General features: G+C 45.4%; 1 long non-coding RNA gene across 1 annotated transcript; it reads left to right on the plus strand.

Moving 5' to 3' along the window:
* Positions 1-6,521: 6,521 nt before the first annotated feature.
* On the plus strand, positions 6,522-9,995 carry LOC132868039 (uncharacterized). The gene is made up of 4 exons (XR_009650797.1): positions 6,522-6,902; positions 8,637-8,723; positions 9,189-9,293; positions 9,403-9,995. It is a non-coding gene; the product is annotated as an uncharacterized LOC132868039 (long non-coding RNA).
* The last annotated feature ends 16,804 nt before the right edge of the window (positions 9,996-26,799 follow it).

The raw sequence follows: 26,799 nt of genomic DNA on the forward strand, positions 1-26,799 counted from the left end.
GAGATTGAAAGGGAGGTTGGCATGGGTTTTGGTCCTTGCTGTGTGTTCTGAGGGATTTCTGTTGCATATTTTTGCCTTTACAGTCTGTCATAAAGAAGGAAGCCATCAGCAAATAGATACGTTTTGTCTTGACGACTGCTGCACCCACTGATTCACAAAGGTTGAGTTTTGGCTTGGCGTATCAAGGCCTTGGACAAAGCTCAAGCAGTTGGGTGGCACAGTGGTGTAGTGGTTAGCACTGTTGCCTCGCAGCAAGAAGGTTCTGGATTCAAGCCCAGTGGCCGATGGGGGCCTTTCTGTGTGGGTTTCCTCGGGGTGCTCCGGTTTCCCCCACATGAGTTTAGGTAAACATGGAGTGGCCTTGGGCTGAAGTGCCCTTGAGCCCAAACCCCCAACTGCTCCCTGGGTGCTGTAGCATAGCTGCCAACTGCTCTGGGTACAGTGGTGAACCCTTTAGAATTTTCTATATTTCTGCATAAATATGACCTAAAACATCATCAGATTTTCACACAAGTCCAAAAAGTAGATAAAGAGAACCCAGTTAAACAAATGAGACAAAAATATTATACTCGGTCATTTATTTATTGAGGAAAATGATCCAATATTACATATCTGTGAGTGGCAAAAGTATGTGAACCTCTAGGGTTAGCAGTTAATCTGAAGGTGAAATTAGAGTCAGGTGTTTTCAATCAATGGGATGACAATCAGGTGTGAGTGGGCACCCTGTTTTATTTAAAGAACAGGGATCTATCAAAGTCTGACTTTCACAACACATGTTTGTGGAAGTGTATCATGGCACAAACAAAGGAGATTTCTGAGGACCTCAGAAAAAGCATTGTTGATGCTCATCAGTCTGGAAAAGGTTACAAAACCATCTCTAAAGAGTTTGGACTCCACCAATCCACAGCCAGACAGATTGTGTACAAATGGAGGAAATTCAAGACCATTGTTACCCTCCCCAGGAGCGGTCAACCAACAAAGATCACTCCAAGAGCAAGGCATGTAATAGTCGGCGAGGTCACAAAGGACCCCAGGGTAACTTCTAAGTAACTGAAGGCCTCTCTCACATTGGCTAATGTTAATGTTCATGAGTCCACCATCAGGAGAACACTGAACAACAATGGTGTGCATGGCAGGGCTGCAAGGAGAAAGCCACTGCTCTCCAAAAAGAACATTGCTGCTCATCTGCAGTTTGCTAAAGATCACGTGGACAAGCCAGAAGGCTATTGGAAAAATGTTTTGTGGATGGATGAGACCAAAATAGAACTTTTTGGTTTAAATGAGAAGTGTTATGTTTGGAGAAAGGAAAACACTGCATTCCAGCATAAGAACCTTATCCCTTCTGTGAAACATGGTGGTGGTAGTATCATGGTTTGGGCCTGTTTTGCTGCATCTGGGCCAGGACAGCTTGCCATCACTGATGGAACAATGAAGTCTGAATTATACCAGCGAATTCTAAAGGAAAATGTCAGGACATCTGTCCATGAACTGAATCTCAAGAGAAGGTGGGTCATGCAACAAGACAATGACCCTAAGCACACAAGTTGTTCTACCAAAGAATGGTTAAAGAAGAATAAAGTTAATGTTTTGGAATGGCCAAGTCAAAGTCCTGACCTTAATCCAATGGAAATGTTGTGGAAGGACCTGAAGCGAGCAGTTCATGTGAGGAAACCCACCAACATCCCAGAGTTGAAGCTGTTCTGTACGGAGGAACGGGCTAAAATTCCTCCAAGCCGGTGTGCAGGACTGATCAACAGTTACCGCAAACGTTTAGTTGCAGTTATTGCTGCACAAGGGGGTCACACCAGATACTGAAAGCAAAGGTTCACATACTTTTGCCACTCACAGATATGTAATATTGGATCATTTTCCTCAATAAATAAATGACCAAGTATAATATTTTTGTCTCATTTGTTTAACTGGGTTCTCTTTATCTACTTTTAGGACTTGTGTGAAAATCTGATGATGTTTTAGGTCATATTTATGCGGAAATATAGAAAATTCTAAAGGGTTCACAAACTTCCAAGCACCACTGTATGTGTGCGCTCATTGCTCACTTATGTGTGTGTTCACTGCTTCAGATGGGTTAAATGCAGAGGAGACGTGCTTGAGTGGACATGTTGTAAATAAAGGCTTCTTGTTTTCTTGTTGAACAGGGATTTCCAGGTAGTGAAGGTGTCAACGGGAAAAAATTAAATAATCATGGTAGAGATTTCTGTCGTGTTAAGAAGAGTTCCGTGGCTGACAGGTAAAAGAACAAGAACTGGGGAAGAATTCATGAGAACGGGTCTAACATTGAGAAAGATAAAAGCTAAAATGTTGCCTAACGAGGACTTAGCGTCGGCTGATCATTTAGCAAGAGGGCAATTAAGAATACAGGGACGGGAAATGGCTGATACCCCAACGCAGACGGTGTGCTTGAGAAATCCTATAGCTAAAGTTGAATTAAAAAGATCTCAGAAAAATGAGCCAAAAGAACTAAGAAAATGAAAACATGAAGGCTGCAAGATGGTTCATTTGAGGTGGGTTTGTGTGAGGAGATGGACACTTTGATTAAAAATTGCAAGCCAAAAGACAAGAGTGAAAAAAAGACTAAAAAGAGGGAAGAAGAGAAAGAACTACTCAACCTGTTAAAAAGGAAGACTTTTTGAAAATTGTAAAGGAAGTACGTAAGACACTGAAAAAAGATGAAGAGAAAAATCTAAAGAAAATGAGATCCACGTTTGAAAAGGACAGTGCCCCACCTCTCGAGGAAGCTGGGAAGACACATCTTAACAGGGTCAGTGCCCACCCCGTGTTGAGAGAGTCAATTTTCAGTAGTGGCAGAAGGACAATTCACCCTGGTGAAGGTAGAGGGACACTGTAGGACGTCCCTGACGTGGGTGGATTACTGAAGCTCGGCAGGCGGGAAATGAAGTGAAAACAGACTTTATTTTGCGGGTTTCTGACTTTTGCATTTCAGTTTGTCTTAACACACACACACACACACACACACACACACACACACACACACACACACACACACACACACACACACACACACACCATTAAAGGAATACTCCGGAGTGAAATGCTTTTTAGGGCTATTTTTGCATGATTGGGAGTGCATACGTTGAGTTGGTAGCACAATCACGTCAATCGGTTGTGTTTTGAGAAAGTTGTTTTTTTGTGATTTAAACCGAAAGCGCTAACACGGCAGTGCGAGGGGGATGTCATTTCGCCGATACAAAACGCTGTTTTTAAAACCATTGCCCAGGTCCAAACAACATTACAGTTCAGTGGAAGTGAGTACAGGGTTCCTACACACAAACCGAAGTGTCCCTGGCTCTGTAAGTGTACGGACAGATCATCTAGAAGACTGAATACAAAACATGTACCTTCCCGAAAGTAGTTGTTCTCCAGATGCCATCTTCAGGGGACAGTCTGTAAAAGTCGAGTGCCGAGTGCAGAGCTAAATCCTCTGGAAATGCACAATTTCGTAGAATTTTATGGAAACACAGTCTAGTGTTTAGTTCGAAATTAAAAGGAAACTGCATGCAACAACATTATACTCCCAGCGGGTTGGAATTTTGAATGGGAGGTCATGTGATGCTACGAAATTGTGTATTTCCAGAGGATTTAGCTCTGCACTCGGCACTCGACTTTTATGAACTGTCCCCTGAAGATGGCTTTTGGAGAACAACTACTTTCGGGAAGGTACATGTTTTGTATTCAGTCTTCTAGACGATCTGTCCGTACACTTACAGAGCCAGGGACACTTCGGTTTGTGTGTAGGAACCCTGTACTCACTTCCACTGAACTGTAATGTTGTTTGGACCTTGGCAATGGTTTTAAAAACAGCGTTTTGTATCGGCGAAATGACATCCCCCTCGCACTGCCGTGTTAGCGCTTTCGGTTTAAATCACAAAAAAACAACTTTCTCAAAACACAAGCGATTGACGTGATTGTGCTACCAACTCAACGTATGCACTCCCAATCATGCGAAAATAGCCCTAAAAAGCATTTCACTCCGGAGTATTCCTTTAATCAACAACAGGTGTACTGACTTTGCCACTCACCTTCCCTGGCCCTGCCCTCCATTCTACAAACCAATGCTTGGCCACGCCCCCATTGCCACAGAGACATACAGATGAAGGGGTAAATTGAAGTAGGAGAGAAAAGAACAGGAAGTGATAAAACAGACAGAAAGACGACAACACACTTCAAATCAGGAAAAGAAAGAACAGCAGTGCTCAGGAGCAATAATAGATTGTTATAAAGAAGTGACAGAGGCTCTCAGGGATGCAGAAAAGAGAATAGAAGAAAGATAAACATGGTAGGACAAGAGGTTGAAAAAAAGAAGAAGCCCAGTATCAAGCACAAATTGATAAACCTCTGAAAGAGGTAGATTTTCAGTGTGTCAGATCATAAAAGAATCGACTCTTTTGACTCCCAAATGACTCACTGTTTTTTTTCTAAACTGACAAATTGTGCAGCATGACTGTACTTCTTATAGCTAAAATCTTCATGTTTTATCATCATTAATCTTATAAAATGTTCTTTATGCTGATGTAAGAACTGATTCCCTGTTTTAGATGACGAGTGGCCCAACACCAAATATTTGATTTATAATATCCAGTAGATTCAGACACAGATCGTACTGTATGGTAATGTTGTTGTTGTTGTTGTTGTTGTTCAGACACTCGTCCAGCAGAAGGAGACAGAATCGAAAGAATCGAAAGAGGAACTGATTTATAAAGATTTTCCATAAATGTAAACCTGTTCTTCTTCCAAAATGAAAGCAAGCAAACAATGAAAATGTAATGTGACTGATCCACAGCTGATCGAGGCCATGAGGTAGAAAATGTGATTTAAAGTGTGGAATATTTCAACAAAGTCCTGAGCAGATTAATCAGCGTGGGATTAAAACATTTCTGTGTTCATGTGATAGTTCAGTTCTTCACATGAATTCATTTACATTAGGAAGCATTTCTCTTTCTCTGTGTGTCAGTGAGCTTCGAGCTTCTCTGGAAAGATCTCAGGCTACATCCACACAACAACGGCAACGAGATGTTATTTAAAAATATATCGCGTCCAAATGGACAACGATCAGTAAAATATCAGGTCCATATGGCAACGCAATGCTTGCTGAAAACGATGCAATACACAAGCCACACCTCTAGGGGCGCTGTAAGACGGTCCCTTCGGAGACACCAGAACAATAGAAGAAGTAAGGACGCATGCACATAAACTATTATGCGCGAGACTTCATATTAGCCACAAAGTCAGGAAAATCTGTTTTTAAAATTACATTATAATGACCAAATACAATGAAAAGTATTTTTCCAGTCTCACCTGTGAAAGGTAATCCCATGTGATCTCGTTTGGACGGCAAACCTGTTGGTACAGTTAAACGCAGCTAATCTTTATTCTCCGCTTTGACCTATCCAATATGGCGGCGAGGATGACCTATGATTCTACGAGGAGGGAGGCGTCTTTAATGGTCCGGAATAAATTGAATGCTACACGTTGATGGATTAATTTGTTGTTTCTCACCTGTGAAAGGTAATCCCATGTGATCTCGTTTGGACGGTAAACCTATTGGTACAGTTAAACGCAGCACATGAATCTTTATTCTCCGCTTTGACCTATCCAATATGGCGGCGAGGATGACGTATGATTCTATGTGGAAGGCGGAGTCTTTAATGGTCCGGAATAAATTGAATGCTACACGTTGATGGATTAATTTGCTCTTCTACGCCCTTTTTGAGGAATGTATTGTAGGACTTCAACCATCATCTGAAGAGGTGAGATGGCTCCTTTTTTTCCCTATTTTTGCTGGCGGGATTGACTCTGCCTTAAGGGCTATTCTCTCACTCTCTCTCTCTCTCTCTCTCTCTCTCACTTTGCACCATTACACAATAAATATTCACAGTGAAAATATTTTGTAAGCGAGTTTCATGAACCAACTTATAGGATTTGTTGACAACTCGCATCGAGTTCGTTACACTTCTACCCAGCGTGAAGCACTCACAGTCATGTGGTTGTGACGTCATTGTAAACAAATCCGTTCTACTCATCCAGACGACTTCACAACGGCAACGTTGCCAGATCTTTCCACTCTGGAACCCGTTCTCAAAAAGATTGCGTTTTGGGCACCCAAAACGCCGGTGCCGTGTGGACGCCAGGCCTAAACGATAAGCAATTGTATCGGAGTCACCTGAATCCGTTGCCGTGTGGACAGGGCCTCAGTCTCATCAGTGTGTACACGAATCTCACACACACACACACACACACACACACACACACACACACACACATACAAGTACAATCAAACACAAGTACACCCATGTAATCACCATACACAATCAAATACATCTGACGTGAAAACCGTAGGTGCTAAAAGAAGGCAACTGGACTTACTTGAAATTCTTGAAGACGTCTTCCAGTGAGAAGTGATGACAGATAAACCACACGTGACATGCTGTACCTGCTTTACATGCTTAACATGTACTGGTTTTTTTTTCTTCTGACACTGGCTTTCATTGCTTTCAGATGCAGTTTGGATGTTCTCTGTATTTTTTCAGAATTTCACATAATTTTTGTCCTTTATTTTTTCCTATTTTAATCTGCTGTGAGGAGACTTTCTTTGGGTGACGCTTTTGATTCAACATTCTCTTGTCTATTCTCTCAACAGGACCCATACTTAATTTTTTAAACACTATTTAGAGGATTTGCAAATCCTGATTTACCATCTGATTCGTTTCACAGTTAGTTCAGTGAAATTAAAAAAAGACTCTAAAGATCAACATTCAACACAAAGATGACGTTTAGAGAAAACAGAAGTAAAAGAGAGACAGAGAGGGTAAAAGTCTCGGATCTCAGCCATGCCCTGATACCAACATGATGAAAATTTCTCACCGGTAAGTTACCACAAAATTATTGTTCACTAACTGATAGTTATTAATGTCATTTTAGTGTGTTTTTAGATGGTTATTAAGACTTTGATCAGTCTACGTCATATGGATCACGTGCTACCAAAATTGTAGTGTAACTTCCTGTATGGCTGACGCAAGTGCACGTGTCTGGCAGTTACTTTCACCGAGCCGTTATTATTTTCAAATCTCTCAAACAATATGGCAAGACCTAATTACATCGACTCCGAGGAAGAAGACGACAGTAGTGGTAAAGTTTCTTTGTGTTTAGACTGGGGTTACTTTAGTTTATTTCTCTCATTTTACTGTGAAGCATGCGTAATACTCAGGACCATAGTTAGGTCATCATGTAGATCACATTATTATTATTATTATTATTATTATTATTATTATTATTATTATTATTATATTTCCTTGCAATTTGCAAAAAATCCAAATAATTGGAGCTGTTTGAAGATTGATCTGTTTGATTATTGATTATTTTACTGCACCGGGAGCGAGCAGGGCCTTTATTTATTGTTTTTATCCACTGTTAGCCATTAGCATGCTGAGTCACTCGTATGTTGTGATTGAGCTGTCGGGTGTCACTGTGTTCCACAACAATAATCCTGATCTGCACACACCGAGTGTTTTAATAGGAATAAAACAGAAACCAGCGTGAGGCGGTGTGGTCTTATTTATAGCTGTAGTGTCGTAGCGTGGAAGCTGCTGTGTGGACGTCGCCATTTTGGAGTAAATCAGCCAATATTCCTTTTAGTCAGTAACAGTCCTCCGTGTTTATATACAACTGAAGCACCAAATGAAGCTGAATGTAATTTATAGCAACACGACATTTAATCAGGTTCAGGATCACAGACAGAACAAAAACGGTAAAAAACACAAACAAAAAAACGCATGTTCAAATATTAATAGTTTAAAAATATTCATCTTTTCCACTTTTCAAATATTTTTGATGTTGATTTCATGACTTTTTAATGTTTTACAGTTTATTGCGTTGTTCTCTTGTTGTAGAATTCACTTTCTTTTCTTTTCGTTTCATCTTCTGCTTTCAAAATTTTGGATTTTAATCTTTTGTACTTGAGTGATAAAGGATAATTAAACCCCCTCCTCTCCCCCCACTAGCCTTTAAAAACATTGGGGATGGAAACGTCTCCATTTAGCTGTAGATACATTAATGATTTTATTATTACTTAATTTATTATTACTTACAGTTTTCATGGTTTTTTTCAGTATTTGGGAAACTGTTTCTGGAAAAACACAGCTCCCAGAAATAATTTGGACACACGAATGTGGTCATGGACTGCTGCATCATTTCCGTGTTCGCATCTCAAGCTGTTTTTGTCATCGTGCCGTTGCCATTTTAAGGAATAACACCTAAACTGTAATGATTCCAAACAGGAAAAGAGTAAATCTTATTTGGGGAGAAATGTTGAGATGTTTCACCATCCACACTGAGGGAGATGAAAACAATGGTGAATGTTATTTGTTTTAAGGCGGGGAGCGCTGCACTCTGTAAACAAGTGTTCGAATTTTACCTGCGTCATGTCTTTAGTGTTTTCGCATAGCATTAGCATTAGCATTTGGTTTACTTGTGAATTTAGTGGTTATAATTTTGTGATCATGTAGTGTGTCACGATGGATTTAAAAAAGAAGTTCATTTACACTGAACTGTCGATAAATTATAGATTTTATTCCTCAGATGTGATGAATTTTATATTTCAGGTGGTTGTTGGTCAGGTGTTTGCTCTGCGATCCACAGACTTGCATCTTGGGCTTGGCAGAGACTCAGAAACGTTTTCAACCATCCTGGTTTGTCCCTCAACACTGACGATTTATTTTAAATAATGAAAATACAGAGTAACACAGCTGGAGTGTTATAAACAGTGTGTATAACCATGCAGAGTGTATAACACTGTAATAACTGCTGTGGGAAGCAGATTTACTCTCCACATCTTACAGAATAATAATAATAATAATAATAATAATAATAATAATAATAATAATAATAATAATAATAATAATAATAATTTAGTGAATTATACAGTAAATGATAAGTAACCAAGATCCTTAAATAAACCATAAAAGTTTTCCACTTTTTTTCCCCCAGGTATTAAATAAGGGGTGATGGATTGTGGCTAACTTTATGCTTCACATGTTTCTGAAAAACAGTTTAAAACTATAATTAAAAGCCATTGCCTGAACAAATTGTATATATTTCCGTGGCCTATGTGTGCAGTGAGAAGTGTTCAGAGAATCTCTGATCTCTCTGTGCAGATGATGATGTTAAACTGTCCGTGGAGGAGACTGAACCAGCACCGTTCCAGAGCTCAGTGCGTCCTTTCTACAGTGAGGACAGAGCCTAGCGAACCAGGGAACCAGGTCTTTGGATGACCCTTCAGGGGTCAACAAGCACACAGCTGATAAAAACACATGTTTTGAGTTTTATGGCCCTCTCTGATTAAAATAAATTATTTTATTTTTTTCACAGTCCAAATCCTGCGCTCTGATTGGCTGGTGAGCGGGTCCGTATCCTATGGTACAGACCCCAGTTACGGACCCCGGTTACGGACCTCTGGCGACTCACTCGTTCACAACAACAACAAGCATAGTAGCATTTTTTGTCAACATTTATCTTTTTTTATAAGATTTATTTATAATACAGGAAATACAGGATACAGGAAATCATTCCTACCCACAGCAATCAGACTTTACAACTCATCTACCTCTGTTAGAGCCATGATCACACATCTGGACTAATTCTACCTGTCACCCTCTGCACCACATATAATATAGTATAACGTATACTTAGTGTTTATTATGGGACAAGTGACATGGGAATATTATCCGTATTGATATTATATATCATATTTTTGCAATATTCGCATCCTATTGCACATTCTATGTACATATTTATTGTATATTATTTAAGGTATGTGTATATCTTGTTTATATCTTATTTTTTTATTCTCTTGACCTCAGTATTTTATTTTATTTTATTGTATTTTTTATTGTATTCAAATTTACCGGACTGCTATGACAATCTAATTTCCCTTTGGGGATGAATAAAGTTATCTATCTATCTATCTATCTATCTATCTATCTATCTATCTATCTATCTATCTATCTATCTATCTATCTATCTATCTATCTATCTATCTATCCATCCATCCACTGCAAAACCCGATAAGGTCACTGAGCTCAAAAATTTTATTGAAACCGATTACGTAAAAATTTTTGAGGTAAGTAACTTCAATTTTTTAAGGTAAGATTTCTTAAAAATTACAATTAAGTGTAACTATAGTGTAATTTTTAAGAAATCTTACCTTAAAAAATTTAAGTTACTTACCTCAAAAATTTTTACGTAATCGGTTTCAATAAAATTTTTGAGCTCAGTGACCTTATCGGGTTTTGCAGTGTAAGATTATCAAAAATCATATAAATTTTTGCCAGCATTTCTCAGGAGAATAGCATTAATTTTACAGCATGGATAGCGATAACGACAGTATTCACAGCAAAAGCGAGTTTTACTACCCTGAGGAAGAAGAAATAAAAGAAAACATTTCAGGAGAAAGCTAAAAACCCCTGTAACTGCTCCTTACACCAAGCAAAAGCATGGCTGAATCCTGAATGACTCCTATTTGTATAAATAGGGGACTACATAGGCGGCAAAATGTATTTTTTTTTCCTGCCATGGAAGTGAAATTGTATACCGAGGAGGAAGCCATTTGCATTACAGCCGTGAATGAGGATTCAAAATGGTGGCTCAGCTCAGTTTTCCCTTTCGGGCGCTCTCGTTTTCTGTTAGAATTTGGTAAAGAAAAAAATAAATATATTATTTACCAGCTTAAGGTCGGTCCGTATGGTGAAATACCATGACCTCGGCCTTGAATGCTGACCTCGGCCCAGAGGGCCTTGCTCAGTACTTTCAAGACCTCGGTCACGGTATTTCACCGTACGGACCTCCCAGCTGGGAAATAACATATATGTATTCTGCTCTGAACACTTGGTTTAGTAGATGGCTGTCTGAGGTTGTGGAGCAGGTGAAACATGTAAGATGTTGTGGCATGAAAGCACAGATGCAGTTTGGTTCAGTCTGGAACTTTTCTGGATGTGTGAAAGGAAGGGTTGGGGTTGATTTGTTGTTTGCGTCCTAGCAAGCTGTGATACATGAATAAGTGAAGGTGTTGTGATATAAATATGACAAATAAAAACTTTATAAAAACCCTTTCATTTTTTATTATCTCATCTGGCCGACAGGTGATGAGTTTATACCATCATGTATTGTCTGTCGCCTGTCTGTCGTCATCCACATTTCATGAAAATCGCTTCTTCTCCCTCAATTCTTTACTGATTTTTTTTTCTCTTTGGCAGGAAGGTAGGTCTGCCCGGGGTGCACATAGCTTCTACTCAAATTTTCATAATTGCAATTAATAATGACAATATGGGGGCTGGCACGGTGGTGTAGTGGTTAACACTGTTGCCTCACAACAAGAAGGTTCTGGGTTCAAGCCCAATGGCCGATGGGGGCCTTTCTGTGCTGAGTTTGCATGTTCTCCCCGTGTCCGCGTGGGTTTCCTCCGGGTGCTCCGGTTTCCCCCACAGTCCAAAGACATGCAGGTTAGGTTGACTGGTGACTCTAAATTGAGCGTAGGTGTGAATGTGAGTGTGAATGGTTGTCTATGTCTATGTGTCAGCCCTGTGATGACCTGGCGACTTGTTCAGGGTGAACCCCGCCTTTCGCCCATAGTCAGCTGGGATAGGCTCCAGCTTGACTGCGACCTTGCACAGGACAAGCAGCTACAGATAATGGCTGGATGGAATGAAGATATGGAGTAATTAATCAATCCCTAATGAGCAGTTTCCACACAAATCTCTTCTTCTCCCTCAATTCTTCACTGATTTTGATTCTTTCTGGCATGAGGGTAGGGGTACCTAGGGTGCATATAACTTCGACTCAGATTTGCTTCATTACAATTATTAATGAAGTTATGGACTAATTAAGCCTTAATGAGCAGTTCAACAAAAATCGCTTCTTCTTGGTTATTTCCTTGCCATTTTAGATTCTTTCTGGTAAATAGATCAGTATTCCTAGGGTGGATATCGCTTCTGTATATAGCTTGTATGTGAAGAGTTTGGTTCCAAAACGCGATAAATACCAAATTTGAAAAATTGAAACTCCTGCCACCAAACCATCAGCAATTATCATATCTGACTCATACCATATTCAGTTTTCACCAAAACATGATATCTGCCATTGATTTACACACTGCATTATGGCCTTTCATTCCAAAACGCACAAAGCACCATCACCAATTTTTTTCAAAACCAGGCATATCCATTTGGCCAATCAGAGGCCGCCATTGGCATGAAGTCTTCTAAGATGGCTGCACCCATGAAGTAGGAAATTGCTTTGACACTTTGCACATTTATTGGACAATTTCACGCTGAATTATGAATAATTTCAGTAAAATAATCTAAAAAGATAAAATCCATCCATCCATTATCTGTACCGCTTATCCTGTTCTACAGGGTCGCAGGCAAGCTGGATCCTATCCCAGCTGACTATGGGTGAGAGGCGGGGTACACCCTGGACAAGGCGCCAGGTCATCACAGGGCTGCACATAGAGACAAACAACCATTCACACTCACATTCACACCTACGGTCAATTTAGAGCCACCAATTATCCTAACCTGCATGTCTTTGGACTGTGGGGGAAACCGGAGCACCCGGAGGAAACCCACGTGGACACGGGGAGAACATGCAAACTCCACACAGAAAGGCCCTCTCCGGCCACAGGGCTCGAACCCGGACCTTCTTGCTGTGAGGCAACAGTGCTAACCACTACACCACCGTGCCACCCTAAAAAAATTAAATAATCTATAAAATAAAATAATCTGTCATGAAAGAACACAGTTAAATCCACTTTAAATGGTTGTTACTAAAACCCGTGACACGGAGCAGGACGTGACATATTTTCGCTCAGGCAGTGACCTCCCTGCGATACGGGACTGACCCATGACATATGGGACGGAACATATGGGACGGGATGGGACACCTATCTTATTGTCTGTGATGGGAAATAATTTATCTCATCTCATCTCATTATCTCAGGTTACTTATCTCCCAGGCAGACCCGTTGCAACAAGGTAGGCAGACTTGGCAATTGCCTAGGGCCCCAGCCCTTGAAGGGCCCCCGCTGCTGAACGACTGCTTATGTATTCAATAGCAATGACAACTTTTTGAGCGCGGCAGCGCAGCGCCTAATGACACTTGTTGAAATACCCTAGTTCCAAGGGGGGCCCCCTAATGCACAACAGCGCCTCCCTACATGCTTTGGCCAAAAATTGCAATGACAGTCTGTTGTCAACCCCTCAATGCCCATCTCCGTCCAGTCAAGTGGTTGCAGAGCTCCGCGGCAAAAAAAACCAAAATCAAATATGAAGCGAAATTACCCCTCAGGGAGCCAGAAGAGAAAGAAGAAAAGGGAAGAGGAAGACAGAAAAAAACAAGACACTGGTAAGTGAGAATGTACACACTCATTAATACCAAGCAGGTCGACAAGCAAATTTGGTAGCTAGCTTACGTTAATGGTAGTTATCTTGTAGACAGTGTTTATAACAGTGATGTAAACGTTGTCATGCACAACAGGCTTACAAACTTGCAAGGACTGGCTAAAAATTCTAATATGTGCCACACAAATAGGTGAAAGACTGTCAACTTCTCCCACATTAACTTATTGTGTTTATCAAAATGTCATAGTCAGAGTTAGTTTCAGCGAGCTGCATGGCTTTCATCAGAAGTAGCTAGTGTGTCGTGAGCATGAATGGAGCAGGACAGGGGATGGCTCACAAGAAAGCTCTTTTTTACATTAATAGGCTACATTTGTGACCTTGGTCGGATATTAATGCAGTAATTCAGCTAAGAAACCCGAACTTTCTGCGAGGAACCCCTGCTGCTCTGAAAGTGTTAATTCAACACTGAGGAATTTGCTGTGTAGGCGGCCATAAGGCCTTTCATCGAGGGGGGATAATTATGGGCCCCAGATCCCCCTTTGCCTAGGGCCCCCAAATAGCTTGAAACGGGCCTGCTCCCAGGTCAGCGCCAATACGCATCCGGGACGGGAATTCCATCTAGCCTGCATTTCACTTCCTGGTTCTCTCTGCTGTGTATAAATAAGCCGTTCTCAGACCCTGACTTTGCCAGAATGTCTCATTTTGCTATTCTAGCCATTTCTGTGCCTTTATTGCATTTCATGGTTTTTGCTCAAGCTATTTTTCTAGTTCATGGTTTTTGCACTTAGGGTTTTTTCTTGTTTATGTTTTTTTTGCTCTAGCATTTTTGTCCTTGTTTGTCTCATGTTTTTGTCAAGTTTTTTGTCTCTTTTTACCTGGCCTATTTTTGCCATTTGTTTGTTTACCTTTTTGCCACACCCTTTCCCTGGATTAAATCTCATTATTTATCGGATTACTGCCTGTGTGTTCTGCTTCTGGATCCTAATCTCACCACCCCTAACAGTACGTTCTGGCCAACATGGATCCAGTGGAACTCACCTGTCTGAGAACGGCCATCCAGCAGCAAGGGACTCTCCTTGGGACCCATCAACAAGACCTCCAGCAGATCACCCAGAACCTCGCCACCCTGTCCAACTCACTAGTATCGCGGGAACTGCCGTCGGACCTTTTCAGTCTCATGGACCTCGCCAACTGTATCGACACCCAGTTCCAGCAACAGAGGAGAGAGAAGACCCGCCCCAGCTTCACCTCCTCTCCACCTCCTGCCTCGTCCATCGGACCCATGCAGGTAGACCGGGTACGGGTGTCAGTGGAGGAACGACAGTGCCGACAGAGCACAGGGGCCTGTTTCTACTGCTGTCAGCGAGGACACATCTGCTAAGCCTGCCCACTAAAGGGAACAAGACCACCAGTGAATTGAGGGGCCCTGGTGGGCAACACTCTGAACCAGCCCCCCGCTGATCGACTGTTACTCCCTGTCATCATCATCCATGACAACCATCATCACCATCTCCAGGCCCTCATTGACTCAGGGGTGGATAGGAACCTGATCTGCTCCGCCACTGCCAAGTGTCTGGGAATTCTGCTACTCGCCCTTGACGTCCCTCTCACAGTCCTGACACTCAATGGCACTGGCTTGACCACCATCACCCACCTTACTGCCCCGCTCACCCTGAGGATTTCCGGCAACCACTCTGAAACCATCCAACTCCACGTCATGAACACCCCCACGTACCGATCATCCTAGGATTACCCTGGTTAACGCAGCACAATCCCCACCTAAACTGGGCCGATAATACCATCCTAGGCTGGAGCCATTCCTGCCTAGCTTCCTGCCTGAACTCCACTCTGCCTCCCGCCAAACCACCGCAGCCTTCAGCCAGTGAGTTTCCAGACCTCTCTCATGTGCCTCTGGAATACCTGGACTTAAGACTTGTTTTCAGCAAGACCCAAGCAGTGTCCCTCCCTCCTCACAGACCCTATGACTGTGGAATCAACCTCTTGCCCGGGACAGCACCACCCAAAGGGCGACTCTACTCTCTCCCATTGAAAGGCAAGCCATGGAGAAGTACATCTCCAAGTCTCTGGCAGCTGGGATCATCCACCCTTCCTCCTCCCCAGCAGGGGTGGGATTTTTCTTGGTGGAAAAGAAGGACAAGTTGCTCCGCCCCTGCATTGATTATCAAGGTCTCAATGCCATCACAGTCAAGAACCGCTACCCCCTACCACTCATGACTACGGCCTTTGAACTACTCCAGGGAGCCAAGATATTCGCCAAGTTGGACTTATGCAATGCCTACCATCTCGTCAGGATCAGGGAGGGGGATGAGTGGAAGACGGCCTTTAACACCACTACTGGCCACTATGAGTACCTTGTGGTCCCTTTCGGCCTGACCAATGCACCCGCAGTCTTCCAGGCACTTGTCAACGACGGCCTAAGGGACTTTCTTAACATTTTCATTTTCGTGTACCTGGATGACATCCTAATCTTCTCTTGCTCCCTGGAGGAACATCAGGGCCATGTCTGGCAATTCCTCCAGCGCCTGCTAGAAAACAAGCTGTTTGTCAAGGCGGAAAAGAGTGAATTCCACCAGAGCTCTGTCTTGTCTCTGGGGCTCATCATCTCCCCGGCAAGGATCCAGATGGACCCCCTCAAGCTTGAGGCAGTCGCAGACTGGCCTACCCCATCCTCATGATGAGAGCTTCAGCGTTTCCTGGGATTCGCTAATTTCTACAGGCACTTCATCCGCGACTTCAGCACGGTGGCTGGACCTCTCACTGCCTTGACTTCAATTAAGACCTCATTCAAATGAGGGGAGGAAGCAGAGAAAGCCTTCTCCATGCTTAAGTGCAAGTTCACCACAGCACCCATTCTCATCATACCCGACCTGACCAAACAGTTCATAGTGGAGGTCGACACTTCTGAGTCCGGGGTCAAAGCCATTCTCTCCCAGAGGGCCAGCGATAACAAGGTCCACCCCTGCTCCTTCTTCTCTTGCTGGCTGTCCCCTGCTGAACGTAATTATGACATCAGCGACAGAGAGTTGTTGGCCATCAAGCTAGCCTTGGAGGAGTGGAGGCATTGGCTCGAAGGATCGGCTCTCCCCTTCCTAGTCTGGACTGACCATAAAAACCTGGAGTACCTCAAGTCTGCCAAATGTCTCAATTCCCGTCAAACCTGTTGGCCTCTTCTTCTCCCTGTTCAACTTCACACTCTCCTACCACCCAGGCTTCAAGAACGGCAAACCCGACACCCTGTTCAGGATGTTCTCTTCCCACCAAGAGGAGTCCAAGCCACCCAAGACCATCCTTCCTCCATGCTGCCTGGTGGGAGCCGCCATTCTAGAGGTTGAGATGCTCATGCAGAAGGCCCTGGAGCAGGACCCTGGTGAAGGTAACTCAAGCAACATACCACCTAACCATCTGTTTGTTCCCTGTTCTGTGTGAACCCAGGTGCTGCAGTGGGGTCATGGCTCGAAGTTGGCTTGTCACCCAGGAGCTGCTCGAACCCTGGCGCTCGTCCAACAGCGCTTCTGGTGGCCATCCATCAAGGAAGACATCCAGGAGTTTGTGGCAGCCTGCGACACATGTGCCTGGAACAAGACAGCCAATCAACCCCCTGCCAGCTTGCTAAGACCCCTCCCGATTCCTCATTGACCCTGGTCTCACATTGCCCTGGACTTCATCACAGGACTCCCCAACTCAGGTGGCAACACATGCATCCTCACTGTCATTGACCATTTTTCCAAGACTGTCCATTTCATTCCTCTGCCCAAGCTCCCCTCAGCCAAAGAGACCGCAGAACTACTCATCCACCACGTTTTCCGCCTACCGACATTGTTTCTGACCGGGGTCCTCAGTTCACTGCACAGTTCTGGGGAGCCTTCTGCAAACTCATCGGGGCCACCTGTAGTCTCTCCTCAGGCTTCCACCCACAGACCAATGGCCAGGCAGAATGGACTAACCAGGCTTTGGAGGTTGCACTCAGGTGCATGGCATCCAGGGATGCCAGTTCTTGGAGCAAGTAGCTACCTTGGATCGAATACACACATAACACTCTCCCTTCTTCTGCCACAGGTCTCTCTCCATTCCAATGCTCACTAGGGTACCAACCACCACTGTTCCCCAGCCAGGAGGAGGAGGTCACCATACCCTCAGCCCAGATCTTCATATGCCGCTGCAGGAGGACGTGGGCAATGACCCGGAGAAGACTCATTTCCTCCACCCTAGCATCCAAGAGGCAGGCTGACAAATGCCACTACCAGGTGGGGCAACAAGTCATGCTCTCCACATGCCACCTGCCATTCAGAACCGTCTCCCGCAAGCTGGCTACCAGGTACCTAGGACATTTCCTCATCAGCAAGGTAATCAATCCATGTTCCGTCAGACTGGCTTTACCACTCACCATGCAACGTGTTCACCCCACCTTTCACGTATCACAGCTTAAAGCCCTGGTCTCCAGTCTTCAGGTTGTCTTTCTGAAGTTGGCTGGAAACTGTGTGCTGAAGTCGGGCTGTTCTGAGCCGTCTGTCTGTACAGATTTAACTAGCTGCGTCTACATAAGTAAGTGGCATTAGAAAAGCTGTATCATTAAACTTCTAAATGTTACTGTGGCAGCGGGGGCGTGGTCAAGCACCGGTCTGTGATAGGAGGGCGGAGCCAGGGAAGGTGAGTGGCAGAATCACTACACCTGACGGTAATTAACCTGTGTTTGTGTGTCTTCCCAGTACCGCGCCCTATTTAAGGAGGCAGAGGGAGAGCAGAGGCGAGCTCTTCCCGGGACAAGAACACAGCGTGTATGTGTATTGAATAGAATAAAACGGTATTGTTACACTGAAAAGTCTGGCAATAAAAGCCGATTTGTACCTGAAGCTTTGTCCTGCCATCCTCTGTGCTCCACCCACACCTCAGAGAGCTCTACAGTGGTGCTGAAACCCGGGAGAAAGGTGGAGCACCAACCCAGCAGCCCCATGGAATCCTCCCCGTTCACGGACCTGGTCCACGCCCTCGCCACGGCTCAGCAAAGCCAGCACCAGGCGCTCATCACGCTCCGAAAGGAGCAAGAGTGGCGCTTCGAAGCCTTGGTGCTGGCCCTGCAGGAAGATTGTGAGGCGTTCCGGCATCTCCTCGCGTCCGCGGGGTCCACCAGCGCCCCGGCCGCGGGCCTGTCTCCCCTCACCGTGACCAAGATGGGCCCGCAGGACGACCCTGAGGCGTTCCTCACATTGTTCGAACAGGTCGCTGAAGCCTCGGGGTGGCCGATGGAGCAGCGCGCGGCGCGCCTCCTCCCCCTCCTGATGGGAGAGGCGCAGCTGGCCATGCTACAGCTCCCCGCCGACCGCCGGCTGGCCTACGCGGACCTTTGCCGGGCCATCCTCCAGCGCGTGGGGCGCACATCAGAACAACAGCGCCAGTGCTTCTGTGCGCTGCAGTTGGGGGAAGTCGGCCGGCCATTCGCGTTCGGCCAGCAGCTCCGGGATGCCTGCTGGCGGTGGCTGAGGGCCGACGATCGCGACGCCGAGGGAATCATCGATCAGGTGGTGCTGGAGCAGTTCATCGCCCGCTTACCAGCCGGAACCGCAGAGTGGGTCCAGTGTCACCACCCGGCGTCGCTGGATCAAGCAGTAGGACTGGCGGAGGATCATTTGGCGGCTGTTCCGGTGGCAGGACGGCCGACGACGTCTTCTCTTCTCTCCTCTTCTCTCTCTCTTTCTCCCCTCCCTTCTGTATCCTGTCCTCGCCCCATTCCCCCACCACAGAGGCGGGGGCCGGCTCCACCCCAGCCGGCCCGCCGCACCCGTGGTGCCCTCCCATTTCTCCCTTCTGTGTCTGTCTCTCCCCCCCCTCAGGTGAGTGAGCCCCAGAGCACAGGTGCAGAGGGAAAGCCCGGGCCGGTTTGCTGGCGCTGCGGGGCCACCTGTAACAACAGTGCGCAGCAATGGAGGTGGGCGTGGTGGTACGGATCCCCGACGCGCCAGAAGCTGCCCTCGATCGGGCCGGAGTGTATTGCATACTGGTGAGTATCCAAGGGGCTACATATCAGGCGTTGGTGGATTCTGGTTGCAATCAGACCTCGATCCGCCCAAGCCTGGTGCAAGACGAGGCATTGGGGGGAGCACAGGGAGTGAAGGTGTTGTGTGTGCACGGGGATGTTCACAGCTACCCTTTGGTGTCGGTCCACATATTTTTCAGAGGGGAAAAATCTACAGTGAAGGTGGCGGTTAATCCTTGCCTTACCCACTCTTTAATTTTGGGGACTGATTGGCCGGGATTTTGGGGTTTAATGACGTGCCTAGTAAAGAGTGGGTCCTGACATTTGACAGGGGGAGGTCCTGGTGTCGCTTTGGCTGGAGCTGCTGTCGCAGAGCCATCTACATCATCTCCGCGACAGAGTGAGGAGCCGCCGGCTCCTCCTCTTTCTGTTGGGGAATCCCTTGTGGATTTCCCATTAGAACAATCGCGAGACGAGACTCTGCGACATGCGTTTGACCAAGTGAGAGTAATCGATGGTCAAACGCTCCAGCCGAACGCCACTCCGTCCTTCCCCTATTTTTCTATTTTGAAGGATAGATTATACCGAGTGACGCAGGACACTCAGACGAAAGAGCGAGTCACACAGCTGTTAATTCCAAAGAGCCACCGGGAATTGGCATTTCAGGTGGCTCACTTTAATCCCATGGCTGGACACCTAGGGCAGGATAAAACACTAGCCCGGATAATGGCCCGATTCTATTGGCCGGGGATTCGCGGCGATGTCCGTAAGTGGTGTACGGCGTGCCGCGAATGCCAGTTAGTAAATCCAGCGGCCATTCCAAAAGCGCCTTTGCACCCCCTACCATTAATCGAGACCCCGTTTGAAAGAATTGGGATGGATCTCGTCGGGCCATTAGATTGGTCAACACGAGGGTACCGCTTTATATTGGTTCTGGTGGACTATGCAACGCGATACCCGGAAGCGGTGCCTCTTCGCAATATCTCAGCACGCAGTATTGCGGAGGCCCTCTTCCACGTCATCTCCCGGGTTGGAATCCTGAAAGAGATTCTGACTGACCAAGGCACCTCGTTTATGTCACGAACACTGAGCGAACTGTATGGGCTACTAGGTTAAGCCGATCCGCACCAGCGATTATCACCCACAAACGGACGGTTTAGTTGAACGGTTCAATCGCACCCTCAAGAATATAATTAAAAAATTCGTAAGTGAGGACGCACGTAACTGGGATAAATGGCTCGAACCCTTGTTATTTGCAGTGCGAGAGGTCCCCCAAGCCTCCACGGGGTTCTCCCTGTTTGAATTGCTATACGGGCGTAAGCCGCGCGGCATTTTAGATGTGCTGCGAGAAAATTGGGAGGAGGGACCTTCACAGAGTAAAAACGAAATTCAGTACATTATGGACCTGTGCGCAAAACTCCACATGCTCACCCACCTAACTCAGGAGAATTTGCGGCAGGCCCAGGAACGGCAAGCCCGCCTGTACAACAAGGGCACGTGCCTTAGAGAGTTCACTCCGGGAGATAAGGTACTCGTACTGTTGCCCACGTCGAGCTCCAAATTAATCGCCAAGTGGCAAGGACCCTTTGAGGTCACACGGAGAGTCGGGGACGTCGACTATGAGGTAAGGCGAACGGACAGGGAGGGGGTGCTACAGATCTACCACCTCAATCTGCTTAAACTCTGGAATGAGGAGGTCCCCGTGGCGTTGGTGTCGGTAGTTCCGGAGAAGGCGGAGCTGGGGCCGGAGGTTCAAAAAGGGACATTGGCATCACGTACCTCTCCGGTCCCCTGTGGAGACCACCTGTCCCCGACCCAACTCACGGAGGTCGCCCAGTTGCAGGCCAAGTTTTCGGATGTGTTCTCGCCCCTGCCCGGTCGTACTAACCTCATAGAACACCACATAGAGACGCCCCCGGGGGTGGTAGTGCGTAGCCGCCCTTACAGGCTACCCGAACACAAAAAAAAGGTGGTTCGGGAAGAGCTTCAGACCATGCTTGAAATGGGCATCGTCGAGGAGTCCCACAGTGACTGGAGCAGCCCGGTGGTCTTGGTACCCAAGGCCGACGGGTCGGTCCGGTTCTGTGTGGACTATAGAAAAGTCAACGCGGTGTCTAAATTCGACGCGTACCCAATGCCTCGTATTGATGAGCTGCTCGATCGACTAGGCACGGCTCGCTTTTACTCGACACTGGATTTGACGAAGGGATATTGGCAGATCCCCTTGACTCCATTATCCCGAGAGAAAACGGCCTTTTCCACACCATTCGGCTGACACCAATTTGTCACACTTCCTTTTAGGCTGTTTGGGGTGCCCGCTACGTTTCAGCGGCTGATGGACAGGGTCCTCCGGCCCCACGCCACCTATGCGGCCGCATATCTTGATGACATTATCATTTATAGTAATGACTGGCAGCGGCACCTGCAACACCTGAGGGCCGTCCTTAGGTCGCTGAGGCGGGCAGGTCTCACTGCCAACCCGAAGAAGTGTGCGATTGGGCGGGTGGAAGGACGGTATCTGGGCTTCCACTTGGGTAACGGGCAGGTGCATCCCCAAATTAATAAGACAGCAATGATTGTGGCCTGCCCGAGGCCCAAGACTAAAAAGGGGGTGAGACAGTTCCTGGGGCCGGCTGGCTACTATCGTAGGTTTATACCTAATTATTTGGACGTCACCAGCCCGCTGACTGTCCTCACTAAAAAGGTGGCGCCAGATCCGGTCCAGTGGACGGAGCAGTGCCAGCGGGCTTTCTCTGAGGTAAAGGCTGCACTGTGTGGGGGGCCACTATTACACTCCCCTGACTTCTCTCTCCCTTTTGTGTTGCAGACCGACGCGTCGGACAGAGGGCTGGGGGCGGTGTTGTCCCAGGAGGTGGAGGGGGAGGACCGCCCCATCCTGTACCTAAGCAGGAAGCTGTCGATGCGTGAGGGGCGCTACAGCACTATTGAGAAGGAATGCCTGGCGATCAAATGGGCGGTCCTCGCCCTCCGTTACTACCTGCTGGGGCGCCCTTTCACCCTCTGTTCGGACCACGCGCCCCTCCAGTGGCTCCACCGCATGAAAGATGCCAACGCGCGGATCACCCGTTGGTATCTGGCACTCCAACCCTTCAATTTCAAGGTGGTCCACAGGCCGGGGGCGCAGATGGTCGTGGCGGACTTCCTCTCCCGTCAAGGGGGGGGGAGTCGGCTGCGGGCCGGACGGGCGCCCGGCCTGAGTCGGGCGGTGGGGGTATGTGGCAGCGGGGGCGTGGTCAAGCGCCGGTCTGTGACAGGAGGGCGGAGCCAGGGAAGGTGAGTGGCAGAATCACTACACCTGACGGTAATTAACCTGTGTTTGTGTGTCTTCCTAGTACCGCGCCCTATTTAAGGAGGCAGAGGGAGAGCAGAGGAGAGGTCTTCCCGGGACAAGAACACAGCGTGTGTGTATTGAATAGAATAAAACGGTATTGTTACACTGAAAAGTCTGGCAATAAAAGCCGATTTGTACCTGAAGCTTTGTCCTGCCTTCCTCTGTGCTCCACCCACACCTCAGAGAGCTCTACAGTTACTTTTCAAGAACAAATAATATTTTAAACATTTGATTATGCAGACATTTAACTGCTAGTAATCTAGTTTCACTTTATCAGTATAATTCCTGTTAGTATCTTAGTGCTTTCATTATTATTATTATTATTATTATTATTATAACATGGCTGTTACAGACCAGATGCTTGTGAATTATAAATGAACTCAAGGTTTTAATGAGAGAAGGGTAATCAAGAACAATGTACAAAAGCCAGGCCAGGTCAATACCGAGAAATCCAAAACAGTAACAAGGGCTAGACAAATCGTGGTCAGAAAACAGGCAAGAGACGAAGAACCGGGAATCAGGAGAGATGGGCAATCTAAACACAAGGGCTAGGCAAAACGGGAAAAACTGGAAGGCAAAAAGGATCATGCACAGACACAATCAGTACAATAACACTCAGTAGGCTTATGGGAAGTAAAGACAATACTGTGCAAAGGACAAGACAGACAAAGGGGTATAAATACAGACATAAACAAAAAGGCACAGGTGATGATGATCAGAACTCAGGTGAACGACTCCTACAAAATGGTTCCGGATAGGCTGACGGAGTGCACGTGGTAGTGACTGGTGTGTGAGGAGGATTATGGGAAATGGAATCCTGAGGGTTGAGACAGACAGAGGGTGAGCCTGGAAGCATGACTCATCTAATTTCATTATCTCTAGCTGCTTTATCCTGTTCTACAGGGTCGCAGGCAAGCTGGAGCCTATCCCAGCTGACTACAGGCGAAAGGCGGGGTACACCCTGGACAAGTTGCCAGGTCATCACAGGGCTGACACATAGACACAGACAACCATTCACACTCACACCTACGGTCAATTTAGAGTCACCAGTTAACCTAACCTGCATGTCTTTGGACTGTGGGGGAAACCGGAGCACCCAGAGGAAACCCATGTGGACACGGGGAGAACATGCAAACTCCGCACAGAAAGGCCCTCGTCGGCCACGGGGCTCGAACCCGGACCTTCTTGTTGTGAGGCGACAGCGCTAACCACTACACCACCGTGCCGCCGGAAGCATGACTATTATTATTATTATTATTATTAATTTGTTTATTGCTACACAGTCCTTTTTTTCCTTATACTCTTGCTGTTACATTTACACTTTTTGTTGATCAATTAGGTTAACATATCGTTTAATTCCTTCAATTTGTCTCAGAATTTTTCATCTTTGAGTATCATGGTATTGCTCAAGCTTCCAATTTGACTTATTTTTCATATATCACTAAGATTTAGTATTATAAGTTTAACAATTTGTATTTAGGATCTTTAAAACTAGTCGGCCTTTTGATTTCATAAAATCGGTGAAATTTAGTTCCATCTGAAATGTGGTCATTGTGATATCTGTTTATTTCTGTAATATCTCACAAAATATCAGGCCATTCTGTGGTTGGGAAGTTATTTAATTTGAGGGGATTAAAGCAAATAAATCACTCGCTTGGTGCAGTCAAGCAGACAGAGGAAGTCCGTGTGCGCATGCGCAGGTTTACTTTCTCCTTTTGGGTTTTACAGCAGCTGGCATCCACAGTGTTGCATTACTGCCATCTACAGGTTTCCCTTTGAGCGTGCACTGACAGTTCCATCATTCTGTCGCTAAACGAACAGCTGATCACACCGAGGTGTTCGCTGAGCGCCCATATTTATTAGTTTGGTCCTGCTTTTCCTTTCCTTTGTATATAACATAATGTCTTTTCTTCTTGTTTTCTGTTACTGTAGTCACTCTTTCACGTTTCATTTGCACACTCACGTCCTCCATTTTTCTCTCCTGTTTCCAATTTGTATCCCACAATGCCTTGCATGAACAGGGAAAGCCCACCACACAATGCATGATAGTATCTTGTATTGGGTCATGGTGAAGCAGGAAAAAATAGCAGAGAATTTATGGCCACATGGAGATAAATTCATTAATTGTTCTATTTTTAAAAAAGCTAATAAAATTGGAAGTCTGTGATTTGAATTCAGTAGCTTTCGGTCACTAAACAAAAATAACTGGGTGTCAGGGAAAATTCTTTTTATGACCAACACTTGAAAAATCTGAAAGGCAGTACAGCTTTAACTTTAGTAGCGTATGTATATTTAGCTTTTACTGTATATCAGGTGAAGAACCATATTTGTAACTCTGATATCTCATCTCATCTCATTATCTCTAGCCGCTTTATCCTTCTACAGGGTCGCAGGCGAGCTGGATCCTATCCCAGCTGACTATGGGTGAAAGGCGGGGTACACCCTGGACAAGTCGCCAGGTCATCACAGGGCTGACACATAGACACAGACAACCATTCACACTCACATTCACACCTACGGTCAATTTAGAGTCACCAGTTAACCTAACCTGCATGTCTTTGGACTGTGGGGGAAACCAGAGCACCCGGAGGAAACCCACGCGGACACGGGGAGAACATGCAAACTCCACACAGAAAGGCCCTCGCCGGCCCCGGGGCTCGAACCCAGGACCTTCTTGCTGTGAGGCGACAGCGCTAACCACTACACCACCGTGCCGCCAACTCTGATATTATTATTATTATTATTATTTTAACTGGCTAGTCAGTGCTGTCAGAGTCTGTAGGTGACGGTTGTGTCTCTTCTCATGAACCAGAATTCAAGAAACATTCACACAATTTAAGATGTCACATAATTCTGAATGAAATCACCCTTTCTTCTTCCAGCATGGACGGAGTTAGCAGGAAGTGCTGGAGCTGGTCCTGTCAGAGGCAGCGGCACTGATCGATGATATGTTGCTTCAATAAATCACATATTTTCTGGACAAAACTTTGAAGTCCACAGCTAAAGTCAGTGTTAATAAACAATAAAATGTTGGTTGTTTTATCTGGATTTGGTGTCTGGATGTTTCAGGACGTCTCCTTCACATGCTGGTCAGCATTCAGTAGCAAAAATCTACAGCAGATTCCTCAGGCCAGGATAAAGACTGAGAACATTCCTGAAGTTAGATGGCGAAAAAAAAACCCAACAACAATGTATTATAAATATGTGTTTATTAAAGTTTGTATTGTAAGAGCTTAAATGATGAACTCCGCCCATGAGTCCCACACATTAAAGGAAAAACCTCAAACCAAATCTTTACCACAAGCATCAAACATATTGCATCAGATTTTTTCTTTTACATTTGACAAGCTATTGCTTTGTTGTTGCTGTGTTTTTTAACAATGATTTAATTGTGAAATTCATCATTAGTAAAATATAAATGCAGTTATTTTATACCGTTAAAAACAGGAAAAAAAACACGGAAACACCGCAGCATGAAAGATAAAACCCTACAACAGAGTAAAATAATCTCATTTCAACATAATCTTAATTCCTAATTATTTCTACTTCTGTTCATAATGCATTACATTTATCTTCATTGAACTGATGCTATTAAGTTCAGCATTAATTAATGAACACAGTCACTAACACATGTATTCACTCATTTCTGTTAATAATAATCTGAATAATCTCAATTAAACCCACAGTGATGAACGCCTGATACCACGCCTCTCTTCTATTCTCTCATCTGATTGGTCAGAAGGTGTGGATTAATTTTCTGTAACAGCAGCTCTGAGAGTCGCGCAGCTGTGATTCAAATCACAAGGTTTATATTAATGCTGTTACTGAATGAACAGTCAGTGTTTATGGTGGATGTTAATTTAATTAATATTTATGGAAGGAGTCTCCAGTGTCAGAGGTGAAGCTGTAACTTTACATTTTCTGACATTTTCAGGACACAGGAGTTTATACTTCTTTGGCACACCGTAAAAAGCTGAGGTTTTTTTGTCAGGAAGTTGTTCCGGAAATGATCAACGATTAGTCATGTG

Source organism: Neoarius graeffei, chromosome 19 (genome assembly GCF_027579695.1).
Source record: "Neoarius graeffei isolate fNeoGra1 chromosome 19, fNeoGra1.pri, whole genome shotgun sequence".
NCBI lineage: Eukaryota > Metazoa > Chordata > Actinopteri > Siluriformes > Ariidae > Neoarius > Neoarius graeffei.